Here is an 11,816-nt window from a genome sequence, read left to right as displayed (position 1 = left end):
TTGGTGTTTGTCCCATTTTGTGAATTCTTGGTTGGTGAGGGGACCCCAGACCTCAAAATCATAAAGGGCAATGGGTTCTATAACTGATTCAAGTATTTTTAGCCAGATCCTAATTGGTATGTCAAATTTGATGTTCCTTCTGATGGCGTAGAAAGGCTATCAGATCGTTCCCAGCTTTGTGGAAGTTACCTCTTGCACTGATGTTTAGGCCGAGGATGAAGAGGGATTGGCTCGAGCTGCAACACTGACTCACCCCTGGCCCTGTGGAAAGAAATGTGTGTGTTTTTTGCCACTTTTAACCACACTCTTGTTGTTTGTGTACTTGGATTTTATAATGTCCTATGTTTTTCCCAAACACCACTTCCATCAATTTATATAGCAAACCCTCATGTGAAATTGAGTCAAAATCTTGATAAGACTTTACCTTTGTTTTGGTTTGTTTGTCAATTATGATGTGCAGGGTGAATACGTGGTCTGTCGTATGGTAATTTGGTAAGAAGCTAATTTGACATTTGCTCAGTATATTGTACTGCTGTTAATGATAATGCAGAGGATTTTCCCAAGGATGCTGTTAACGCATATCCCACGGTAGTTATTGTGGTCACATTTGTCTCCACTTTTGTGGATTGGGGTGATCAGTCCTTGGTTCCCATTATTGGGGAATATGCCAGAGCTGAGGATGATGTTAAAGAGTTTAAGTATAGCCAATTGGAATTTGTGGTCTGTATATTTTATGATTTCATTTAGTATACCATCAACCCCACAGAAATGTTTGGGTTGGAGGGTTTGTATTTTGTCCTGAAGTTCATTCAATTTAATTGGAGAATCCAGTGGGTTCTGGTAGTCTTTAATAGTTGATTCTAAGATTTTATGTCCTGCTATCATGTTGAGGTCCTTGCCGCAGGGGCGACGGGCATGGGGTGGGCAGAAGGGGCATAAGTCTGTTATGGGGGGCCTATATAGGGTGTGGCCAGGCTTTGTTTGGGGTGGTTTCAGCTGGTTGGGGTGTGGCTGTTGATGCTGTGGTCTGGGTGTAGATCTTTTTGGCGTTCTCTCTGGGTTCTCTAGGTACAGGTCCTTCGGGAGGGGGTCTTGCAAGTCTGGGAGGGTATCTCGCTGGTCTGGGTGCGGTGTCCGTTGCTCCTGTGTGAGGTACTGGGGCTACGGTTGAGGGTGACGGCCTTCAGGGTCCTGGCAAAAGTTGGGATTGCTGCCTTTGTAGAGGTGGACCTGGTTGTAAATGCTGTTCAGGTCCAGGGTGGAGTCGTGGGCCAGGTAGACATTAGGCTTTGAGGCACAGTCACAGGAAATGCTTGCATTGACCCGCTGCATGGTGAAAGTGTTTTCGTGGTAGCAGGGTGGAGATAACCACTTGTGCATTGGGGAAAGTGGAAGAGGCTTTTATCAATCACTCCCTTGAGTGCTGTGGCCACTCTTTCCTGCTGGGCCCTCAGGTCATTTGTGCCCATGTGAATCATGATGTGGTTGGGGGACCCTAGTCTGTCCTCTGACAACAGTACCGGGGCATGCCTAGTGTTTAGGCACCAGAGTTTATCCACTTGAATGTACTTGCCATTTGAGTGAATGAGGAGCACAATCTCTGGATTTTGTGTGTCGTCAGTGGATGTGTAGGGGTTGTCAAGAGGGCTATCAGGGGAGATGACAGTGGGGGTGGGTTCTGTTGGTTTGGTGGGTCCTGTGTTGTCTGTCCCATTGTGGTGTTGAGGTTGTGGTCCGGGTCGGAGGTGGGCTGTTCTGCTGGCTTCTCTGGGGGAGTGTCCTGCTCTCTGTCACACCTCAGCTTTTTCACCTTCTCCTTCAGTGCCATGTGTGCCTTTTTAAGTTCTCTCACCTCAGTCCGTAGAGCAGCCAGCTCTCTCAGACAGCCGCCCATCTCCACCTTCTGCCCTCCGGGTCTTGTTGGGGGGGGGTGTTGTTGTGCTGGTCTGTTTTGTGGGTTTGTTCTGTCTGGATTGGGTGGACTTGCTCTCTGAGCTTCACCATGTCTCTCTTCAGCTCTGTGAATTTACACCTCTCAATGATGGAGGAGCAGCACAGTTGTGGGACCTGGGTGTGTTCAGTGCTGAGGGGGGTGACTGGTGACTATCCTCGTCTGCAGGACAGTTTGAAGAGGTGTGATCAGACTCATTCAGGATGGGGGAGTCGTTACAGAGAGAGACTCTTTCCTGCTGTGCTCTCTCTTTGATCCCGTAAAAGTCCTGCTGGAAGTGCATGAGGAGGCCCTGCACCATTACTGTCCCAGACTAGTACACAATGACAGAGGTTGTTTCAATCTCCTCAATGTCTAGTAGTGCGAGTTTCCTCCCTGGGCCAATACCCTCTCTCTTGACATAGGGGTAGTGTGCTCTTATAGCACTGTGCCATGCCAGGGGATTGTCTGTGTTAATATAGCACTGTGCCATGCCAGGGGATTGTCTGTGTTAATATAGCACTGTGCCATGCCAGGGGATTGTCTGTGTTAATATAGCACTGTGCCATGCCAGGGGATTGTCTGTGTTAATATAGTACTGTGCCATGCCAGGGGATTGTCTGTGTTAATATAGCACTGTGCCATGCCAGGGGATTGTCTGTGTTAATATAGCACTGTGCCATGCCAGGGGATTGTCTGTGTTAATATAGCACTGCGCCATGCCAGGGGATGGTCTGTGTTAATATAGCACTGTGTCATGCCAGGGGATGGTCTGTGTGGAAAATTAAGTTGCTTACGTTCCCCTTTTTGTAGCAGTCAGCAAATAGTGACTCTGTATTGTCCTTGAGGAGCTTTTTGTTGTACTTATTCCGTGCAGTGTTATTTTTAATATCCATGGGGTACTGTATTGTAATGACCTCTGAACAGGGATAAGCCATGAGGGCTTCAAAGGCCTCTGCATTTTGGTGGAGGTGGGGGTGAATCTCTCCTGCTGTTTTTAGGCTCAATAGTTTTCACACCTCTCACTTCACACTTCCTTGCTAATTGAAGCTGCAGCCAGGTCAGTTCTGTCCTAGCAGCTTGGTAGCTTAGTAGCCTTGTTTATTCGGCTTTTTATAACAAAATTACCTAAAGATTATTATCTTTTACTTTTTAGCTTCAGAAGTAGGTTCAGATTGAACATTACTCTCTCAGTGTTGTGTTGGATGGTATTTCCAGGTTCCGCTGTATTTCTTCTGCAGGTTTTGGTATGTGAGAAGTGTTTTCTTGATAGTCCTTGGTAGTAATAGTCTAAAATCAGGTCATTTTGTCCAAGATCAAGGTTTTAGGTATGGAATGTTGAGGTGAGTATCCTGTATAAGTCGTTGCGAAAAAATGTAAGTTTATCTAAATTTATCCAACTCGAATTCTATATTTTTGCAGAACAACTCAGGAGCCCATGAGCTCAGTACCTCCCTCTCTCTCTTTCTCTCTCTCTCCAACCCCTTTATTCTGGCAAGGGCTTGAGTGTCTTGTTTGCCAGCCAGCTCAGAGCAAACAATGGCACTGTTCCTCAGGGCCGATAGAGACTAATTTTGAGGGAATTAAACCAAGTATTAGAAACTGAGAGTGGAAAACCCCTGAGGACCCTGTGGTACCTTCCGCCTCTACCCTCTGTAAGTCTCAATCTACAACAATTAGGCCTGTCACAACATCAGAGCCTCTAACCCTTTATAAGCCTCATCTACAACAACAGGCCTATCACATCAGAGCCTGTAACCCTATATAAGGCTCATAGCAGATTAATTAATAAGCTTCATATAACACATTTACATAGAGATTATTGTCTTTTACTAGATGTACCGGTCTAGTGATTATAGACGTACTGGTCTGTTTACTAGATGTACTGGTCTAGCAATTACTAGATGTACTGGTCTGATTACTAGATGTACTGGTCTATCGATTACTAGATGTACTGGTCTGTTTACTAGATGTACTGGTTTAGTGATTACTAGATGTACTGGTTTAGTGATTACTAGATGTACTGGTCTGTTTACTAGATGTACTGGTCTAGTGTTTACTAGATGTACTGGTCTAGTGTTTACTAGATGTACTGGTCTAGTGTTTACTAGATGTACCGGTCTGTTTACTAGATGTACTGGTTTAGTGATTACTAGATGTACTGGTCTAGCGATTACTAGATGTACTGGTCTAGCGATTACTAGATGTACTGGTCTAGCGATTACTAGATGTACTGGTCTAGTGATTACTAGATGTACTGGTCTGATTACTAGATGTACTGGTCTAGTGTTTACTAGATGTACTGGTCTAGTGTTTACTAGATGTACTAGATGTACTGGTCTAGTGTTTACTAGATGTACTAGATGTACTGGTCTAGTGATTACTAGATGTACTGGTCTAGTGATTACTAGATGTACTGGTCTAGTGATTACTAGATGTACCGGTCTGTTTAGTAGATGTACTGGTCTGTTTAGTAGATGTACTGGTGTAGTGTTTACTAGATGTACTAGATGTACTGGTCTAGTGTTTACTAGATGTACTGGTCTAGTGTTTACTAGATGTACTAGATGTACTGGTCAAGTGATTACTAGATGTACTGGTCTAGCGATTACTAGATGTACTGGTCTAGCGATTACTAGATGTACTGGTCTAGTGATTACTAGATGTACTGGTCTAGTGTTTACTAGATGTACTGGTCTGATTACTAGATGTACTGGTCTAGTGTTTACTAGATGTACTGGTCTAGTGTTTACTAGATGTACTAGATGTACTGGTCTAGTGTTTACTAGATGTACTAGATGTACTGGTCTAGTGATTACTAGATGTACTGGTCTAGTGTTTACTAGATGTACTGGTCTAGTGATTACTAGATGTACTGGTCTGTTTAGTAGATGTACCGGTCTGTTTAGTAGATGTACTGGTCTGTTTAGTAGATGTACTGGTCTGTTTATTAGATGTACTGGTCTGTTTATTAGATGTACTGGTCTGTTTATTAGATGTACTGGTCTGTTTATTAGATGTACTGGTCTGTTTATTAGATGTACTGGTCTGTTTACTAGATGTACTGGTCTGTTTATTAGATGTACTGGTCTGTTTACTAGATGTACTGGTCTGCTTACTAGATGTACTGGTCTAGTGTTTATTAGATGTACTGGTCTGTTTACTAGATGTACTGGTCTAGTGTTTATTAGATGTACTTGTCTAGTGTTTACAATATAAATAGAGGACAAAACACACATCACAACAAGAGAGACAACAAAACACTACATAAAGAGAGACCTAAGACAACAACATAGCAAGGCAGCAACACATGACAACACAGCATGGTAGCAACATAACATGACAACTACATGGTAGCAGCACAAAACATGGTACAAACATTATTGGGCACAGACAACAGTTCAAAGGTCAAGAAGGTAGAGGTAGAGGTAGAGTTTAATTGGTTCCATTGTTCCAGGCAAGCACAATCAAGCGCAGCTAAAGTATTGCTGGTCTGCTGGTCATCCGACCTGGCAGTGGTCCCCTTGAACAATAAGCTCAGTATCAGTCTATTGGAGGTGCCCAAGAAAGCAAAGGTAACCTGCCTAAATGACTACTGCCCCGTGGCACTCACGTCGGAAGCCATGAAGTGCTTCGAAAGGCTGGTCATGGCTCACATCAACAGCATCATCTCAGAAACTGATTCACATACCGGCCAAAACAGATCCACAGATGACGCAATCTCAATCGCACTCCACACTGCCCATTCCTACCTGGCCAAAGGAACATCTATGTGAGAATGATGTTCATTGACTACAGCTCAGTGTTCAACACCATAGTGCCCTCACAGCTCATCAATAAGCTAAGGACCCTGGGACTAAACAACTCCCTCTGCAACTGGATCCTGGACTTCCTAAAGGGCCGCCCCCAAGTGGTAAGAGTAGGCAACAACACCCTCAACACCAGGGCCCCTCAGGGGTGCATGCTCAGCCCCCTCCTGTACTCCCTGTTCACCCATGACTGCGTGGCCATGCATGCCTCCAACTCAATCATCACGTTTGCAGATGACACAACAGTTCTGGGCTTGATTATCAACAACGACGAGACAGCCTACAGGGAGGAGGTGAGGGCACTCGGAGTGTGGTGTCAGGAAAACAACCTCTCACTCAACATCAACAAAACAAAGGAGATGATTGTGGACTTCAGGAAACAGCAGAGGGAGCACCCCCCTATCAACATCGACGGGACAAAAGTGGAGAATGTGGAAAGTTTTAAGTTCCTCGGGGTACACAGCACGGACAAACTGAAATGGTACACCCACACAGACAGTGTGGTGAAGAAGGCGCAACAGCGTCTCTTCAACCTCACATTTACATTTACATTTAAGTCATTTAGCAGACGCTCTTATCCAGAGCGACTTACCTCAGGAGGCTGAAGAAATTTGGCTTGTCACCTAAAACCCTCACAAGACCAAGAGTGTGCAAAGCTGTCATCAAGGCAAAGGGTGGCTACTTTGAAGAATCTCAAATATAAAATATATTTTGATTTGTTTAATGGAACCGCTGTGTCAGATTTCAAAAAAACTTTACGGAAAAAGCATAATCTGAGTACGTACGGCGCTCAGAGCCCAATTCAGCCAAAGAAATATCCGCCATGTTGGAGTCAACGGAAGTTAGAAATAACATTATAAATATTCACTTACCTTTGATAATCTTCATCAGAATGCACTCCCATGAATCCCAGTTGGACAATAAATAACTGATTTGTTCCATAAAGTTCCATAAGTCCATCATTTATGTCCAAATAGCCACTTGTTGTTAGCGTGTTCAGCCCAGTAATCCATCTTCATGAGGCGCGAGCACTACGTCCATACAAAAACTCGAAAAGTTCCGTTACAGGTCGTAGAAACATGTCAAACGATGTATGGAATCAATCTTTAGGATGTTTTTAACATAAAACTTCAATATTGTTCCAACCAAAGAATTCCATTGTCTGTAGAAAAGCACTGGAACGAGAGCTAACTCTGTCGGGAGCGCGCGTCACGAGCCTGAGACACTGAGACACACTGCCAGACCCATGCCTCATTCAGCTCCCATTCCCCCCTCCTTTATAGCAGAAGCCTGAAACAAGTTTCTAAAGATGGTTGACATCTGGTGGAAGCCTTAGGAAGTGCAACTTGACCCATAGACACTGTATATTCGGTAGGCCAAGCTTTGAAAAACTACAAACCTCAGATCGCCCACTTCCTTGTTGGATTTTTCTCAGGGTTTTGACTGCCATATGAGTTATGTTATACTCGCAGACATCATTCAAACAGTTTTAGAAACTTCAGAGTGTTTTCTATCCAATACTACTAATAATATGCATATATTAGCATCTGGGACTGAGTAGGAGGCAGTTCACTCTGGGCACGCAATTCATCCAAAAGTGAAAATGCTGCCCCCTATCCCAAACAGGTTAATCAGGATATGTTAAGCATCTTTTACTTTCTGACTTATTATATGTTGGTTTATATATTTTGGATTTGAGATCAGATGATGAATTTGAGGCAATAGTACAGAAGGTCACCTTTTATTTGAGGGTATTTTTCTACATATTGGTTTTACATGTCAGTTTTACCAGCACTTCATGTCCCATCTGAAGAAGTCATAAGTATTTGGACCAATTGACTTATAGTGTATCTATTTTGTCCCATATCCATTTCACGCAATGACTGCATAAAGCTTGCTACTCTACAAATTTGTTGGATCCATTTGCAGTGTGTTTTAGATAAGTTTTGTGTCATGTCTTGTCCAATGGTAACAGACTAATGTTTATTTTTTTTCCCGTTGTAATAGCTGTCGCTCTCCTCATCCTCAGATGAGGTGAGGAGAGAAGGATCTTCGGACCAAAATGCGGAGTCAGGGAAATAAGCCATTTTTATTACAAATACGACGTAGACTAAACAAAACAAAACACTTTCAAAACTTACAAAATAACAAAACGATGTTGACGCAACCTGAACATAAACTTACATAGACAAACGTAAACTCACGAACAGGAACGGACATCGAAACATAACGAACAGCCAAACAGCTCCGAAAGTGAATAACATCGATAACGACACGAAGACATCACAGGAGACAATCACCCACAAACACACAGTGATAATGCCCTACCTAAATATGACTCTTGATTAGAGGAAAATGCAAACCACCTGCCTCTAATCAAGAGCCATACCAGGCAAACCGAAACCAACATAGAAACAGGTAACATAGACTGCCCACCCAAAACACATGCCCTGACCATAAACACATAAAAACTAACATAAATAGGTCAGGACTGTTACAGTACCCCCCCCCCAAGGTGCGAACGCCGGGCGCACCAGCACAAAGTCCAGGGGAGGGTCCGGGTGGGCAGTTGACCACGGTGGTGGTTCCGGTTCAGGACGCTGTCCCCGCACCACCATAGTCACTCCCCTCTTCTTTCTACCCCTTCTAATGCCCACCCTAACACTACCTTCCCCTAAATGAACAGCTAGCACCAGGACAAGGGGCAGCACCGGGACAAGGGGTAGCACCGGGACAAGGGGCAGCACCAGGATAAGGACCATCACTGGAATAAGGGGCAGCACCGGGACAAGGGGCAGCACCGGGACAAGGGGCAGCACCGGGACAAGGGGCAGCACCGGGACAAGGGGCAGCACCGGGACAAGGGGCAGCACCGGGACAAGGGGCAGCACCGGGACAAGGGGCAGCACCGGGACAAGGGGCAGCACCGGGACAAGGGGCAGCACCGGGACAAGGGGCAGATCCCGGCTGAAGGACTCTGGCAGGTCCTGTTTGGACGGCTCTGGCAGGTCCATGCTGGCTGACGGCTCTCGACGCTCATGGCAGGCTGACGGCTCTCGACGCTCATGGCAGGCTGACGGCTCTCGACGCTCATGGCAGGCTGACGGCTCTCGACGCTCATGGCAGGCTGACGGCTCTCGACGCTCATGGCAGGCTGACGGCTCTCGACGCTCATGGCAGGCTGACGGCTCTCGACGCTCATGGCAGGCTGACGGCTCTCGACGCTCATGGCAGGCTGACGGCTCACGACGCTCATGGCGCTCTGACGGCTCTGGCTGCTCATGGCTCTCTGACGGCTCTGGCTGCTCATGGCTCACTGACGGCTCTGGCTGCTCATGGCTCTTTGACGGCTCTGGCTGCTCATGGCGCTCTGACGGCTCTGGCTGCTCATGGCTCGCTGGCGGCTCTGGCAGATCCTGTCTGGTTGGCGGCTCTGGCAGATCCTGTCTGGTTGGCGGCTCTGGCAGATTCTGTCTGTTTGGCGGCTCTGGCAGATCCTGTCTGGTTGGCGGCTCTGGCAGATCCTGTCTGGCTGACGGCTCTAGCGGCTCCTGTCTGGCTGATGGCTCTAGCGGCTCCTGTCTGGCTGACGGCTCTGTAGGCTCATGGCAGACGGGCGGCTTTGCAGGCTCATGGCAGACGGGCGGCTTTGCAGGCTCCTGGCAGACGGATGGCTCAGATGGCGCTGGGGAGACGGATGGCTCAGATGGCGCTGAGGAGACAGATGGCTCAGATGGCGCTGGGGAGACGGATGGCTCAGATGGCGCTGGGGAGACGGATGGCTCTGGCCGGATATGGCGCACTGTAGACCTGGTGCGTGGTGCCGGAACTGGAGGCACCGTGCTAATGATAAGCACCTTCCTACTAGTGCGGGGAGCAGAGACAGGGCACACTGAACTCTCAAAGCGTACTCTATACCTGGTGCGTGGTACCGGCACTGGTGGCACCTGACTGAGGGCACGCACCTCAGGACTAGTACGGGGAGAAGTGACAGTGTGTACAGGACTTGGGAGACGCACAGGTGGCTTAGTGCGTGGGGCCGGAACTGGAGGCACCGAACTGGATACACGCACTATAGGGAGAGTGCGTGGAGGAGGAACAGGGCTCTGGAAATGCACTGGTAGCCTAGTGCGTAATATAGGCACTGTAGGTACTAGGCTGGGGCGGGGAGGTGGCGCCGGAAATACCGGACCGTGCAGGCGTACTGGCTCTCTTGAGCATTGAGCCTGCCCAACCTTACCTGGTTGAATGCTCCCGGTCGCCCTGCCAGTGCGGCGAGGTGGAATAGCCCGCACTGGGCTATGCAGGCGAACCGGGGAAACCATGCGTAAGGCAGGTGCCATGTATGCCGGCCCGAGGAGACGCACTGGAGACCAGACGCGTTGAGCCGGCCTCATGACACCTGGCTCAATGCCCAATCTAGCCCTACCAGTGCGGGGAGGTGGAATAACCCGCACTGGGCTATGCACACGTACAGGAGACACCGTGCGCTCTACTGCGTAACACGGTGTCTGCCCGTACTCCCGCTCTCCACGGTTAGCCTGGGAAGTGGGCGCAGGTCTCCTACCTGCCCTTGGCCCACAACCCCTTAGCCCCCCCCCCAAGAAATTTTTGGGAGTTACTCACGGGCTTTTCGGGCTTCCGTGCAAGACGTGTCCCCTCATAATTCCGGTTACGAGCTTGAATCTCCGGCTTCCATCCACGTCTCCTAGCTGCCTCCTCATACCAGCGCTCCTGGGCTGTGGCTGCCTCACTCTTCTCACGAGAGCAGCGATTTCCTCCAGTTTGCGCCCAGGGTCCTCTACCAGACAGGATCTCCTCCCAAGTCCAAAAGTCCTTGTTGCTCCGTCGAGCATTTTTCCCATACCGCTTGGTCTCTGTATTTTGGTGGGTGATTCTGTAATAGCTGTCGCTCTCCTCATCCTCAGATGAGGTGAGGAGAGAAGGATCTTCGGACCAAAATGCGGAGTCAGGGAAATAAGCCATTTTTATTACAAATACGACGTAGACTAAACAAAACAAAACACTTTCAAAACTTACAAAATAACAAAACGATGTTGACGCAACCTGAACATAAACTTACATAGACAAACGTAAACTCACGAACAGGAACGGACATCGAAACATAACGAACAGCCAAACAGCTCCGAAAGTGAATAACATCGATAACGACACGAAGACATCACAGGAGACAATCACCCACAAACACACAGTGATAATGCCCTACCTAAATATGACTCTTGATTAGAGGAAAATGCAAACCACCTGCCTCTAATCAAGAGCCATACCAGGCAAACCGAAACCAACATAGAAACAGGTAACATAGACTGCCCACCCAAAACACATGCCCTGACCATAAACACATAAAAACTAACATAAATAGGTCAGGACTGTTACACCCGTACTGTGATGGTTGGCTGTATCTTTAGAAGCTAGTTGGTCTTCTTCATAGTTGATCTATTGTACCTTGTTTTTGTTTCTACATACGTGTTTAGATGATCTCATTTTGCGTATTTCATACAAATTATCTATAGATGATGCATTAGCTGAAACAAATGACATACTGTTGGCCTATGATTGCCTAGTTCAGTGTCCACAATGTGGTCGTCAATGCTGTATATGGCATTGTCAATTAATAATCTATCACTCTGGAGTGAGAGACACTTTCATACACGTTTCTAACTCAAATTTATGGGCTCCTCGTATATTCTATAGACACACAGTGTACTAGCTCACCATTCATCTCTCTTTTAGTACTAACTCTTATGGTTTGGGTCAATGCCAGTAGGTTAACCAGCCCATCGCTATAATCAAATGGTTTGGGTCAATGCCAGTAGGTTAACCAGCCCATCGCTATAATCAAATGGTTTGGGTCAATCCCAATAGGTTAAATCCTTTCAGTCTGGAAAAACCCCAGTGCTTGATGGCATACCGTTAGAGGTATATCAAGCCTTTTTTGACATACTCAAAGCATTATTTGCTAATTTGAACTACTCCTATATAAATGGTAGTCTGTCAGGTACTTAGCAGGAAGGTCTGATTTCACTATTATTAAAACAAGGCCGAGATGGCAAATA

The sequence above is a fragment of the Salvelinus fontinalis genome, chromosome 27 (genome assembly GCF_029448725.1).
Source record: "Salvelinus fontinalis isolate EN_2023a chromosome 27, ASM2944872v1, whole genome shotgun sequence".
Classification (NCBI taxonomy): domain Eukaryota; kingdom Metazoa; phylum Chordata; class Actinopteri; order Salmoniformes; family Salmonidae; genus Salvelinus; species Salvelinus fontinalis.
The sequence above is the reverse complement of the archived record's forward strand: the minus strand, read 5'-3'. Positions refer to the sequence as shown.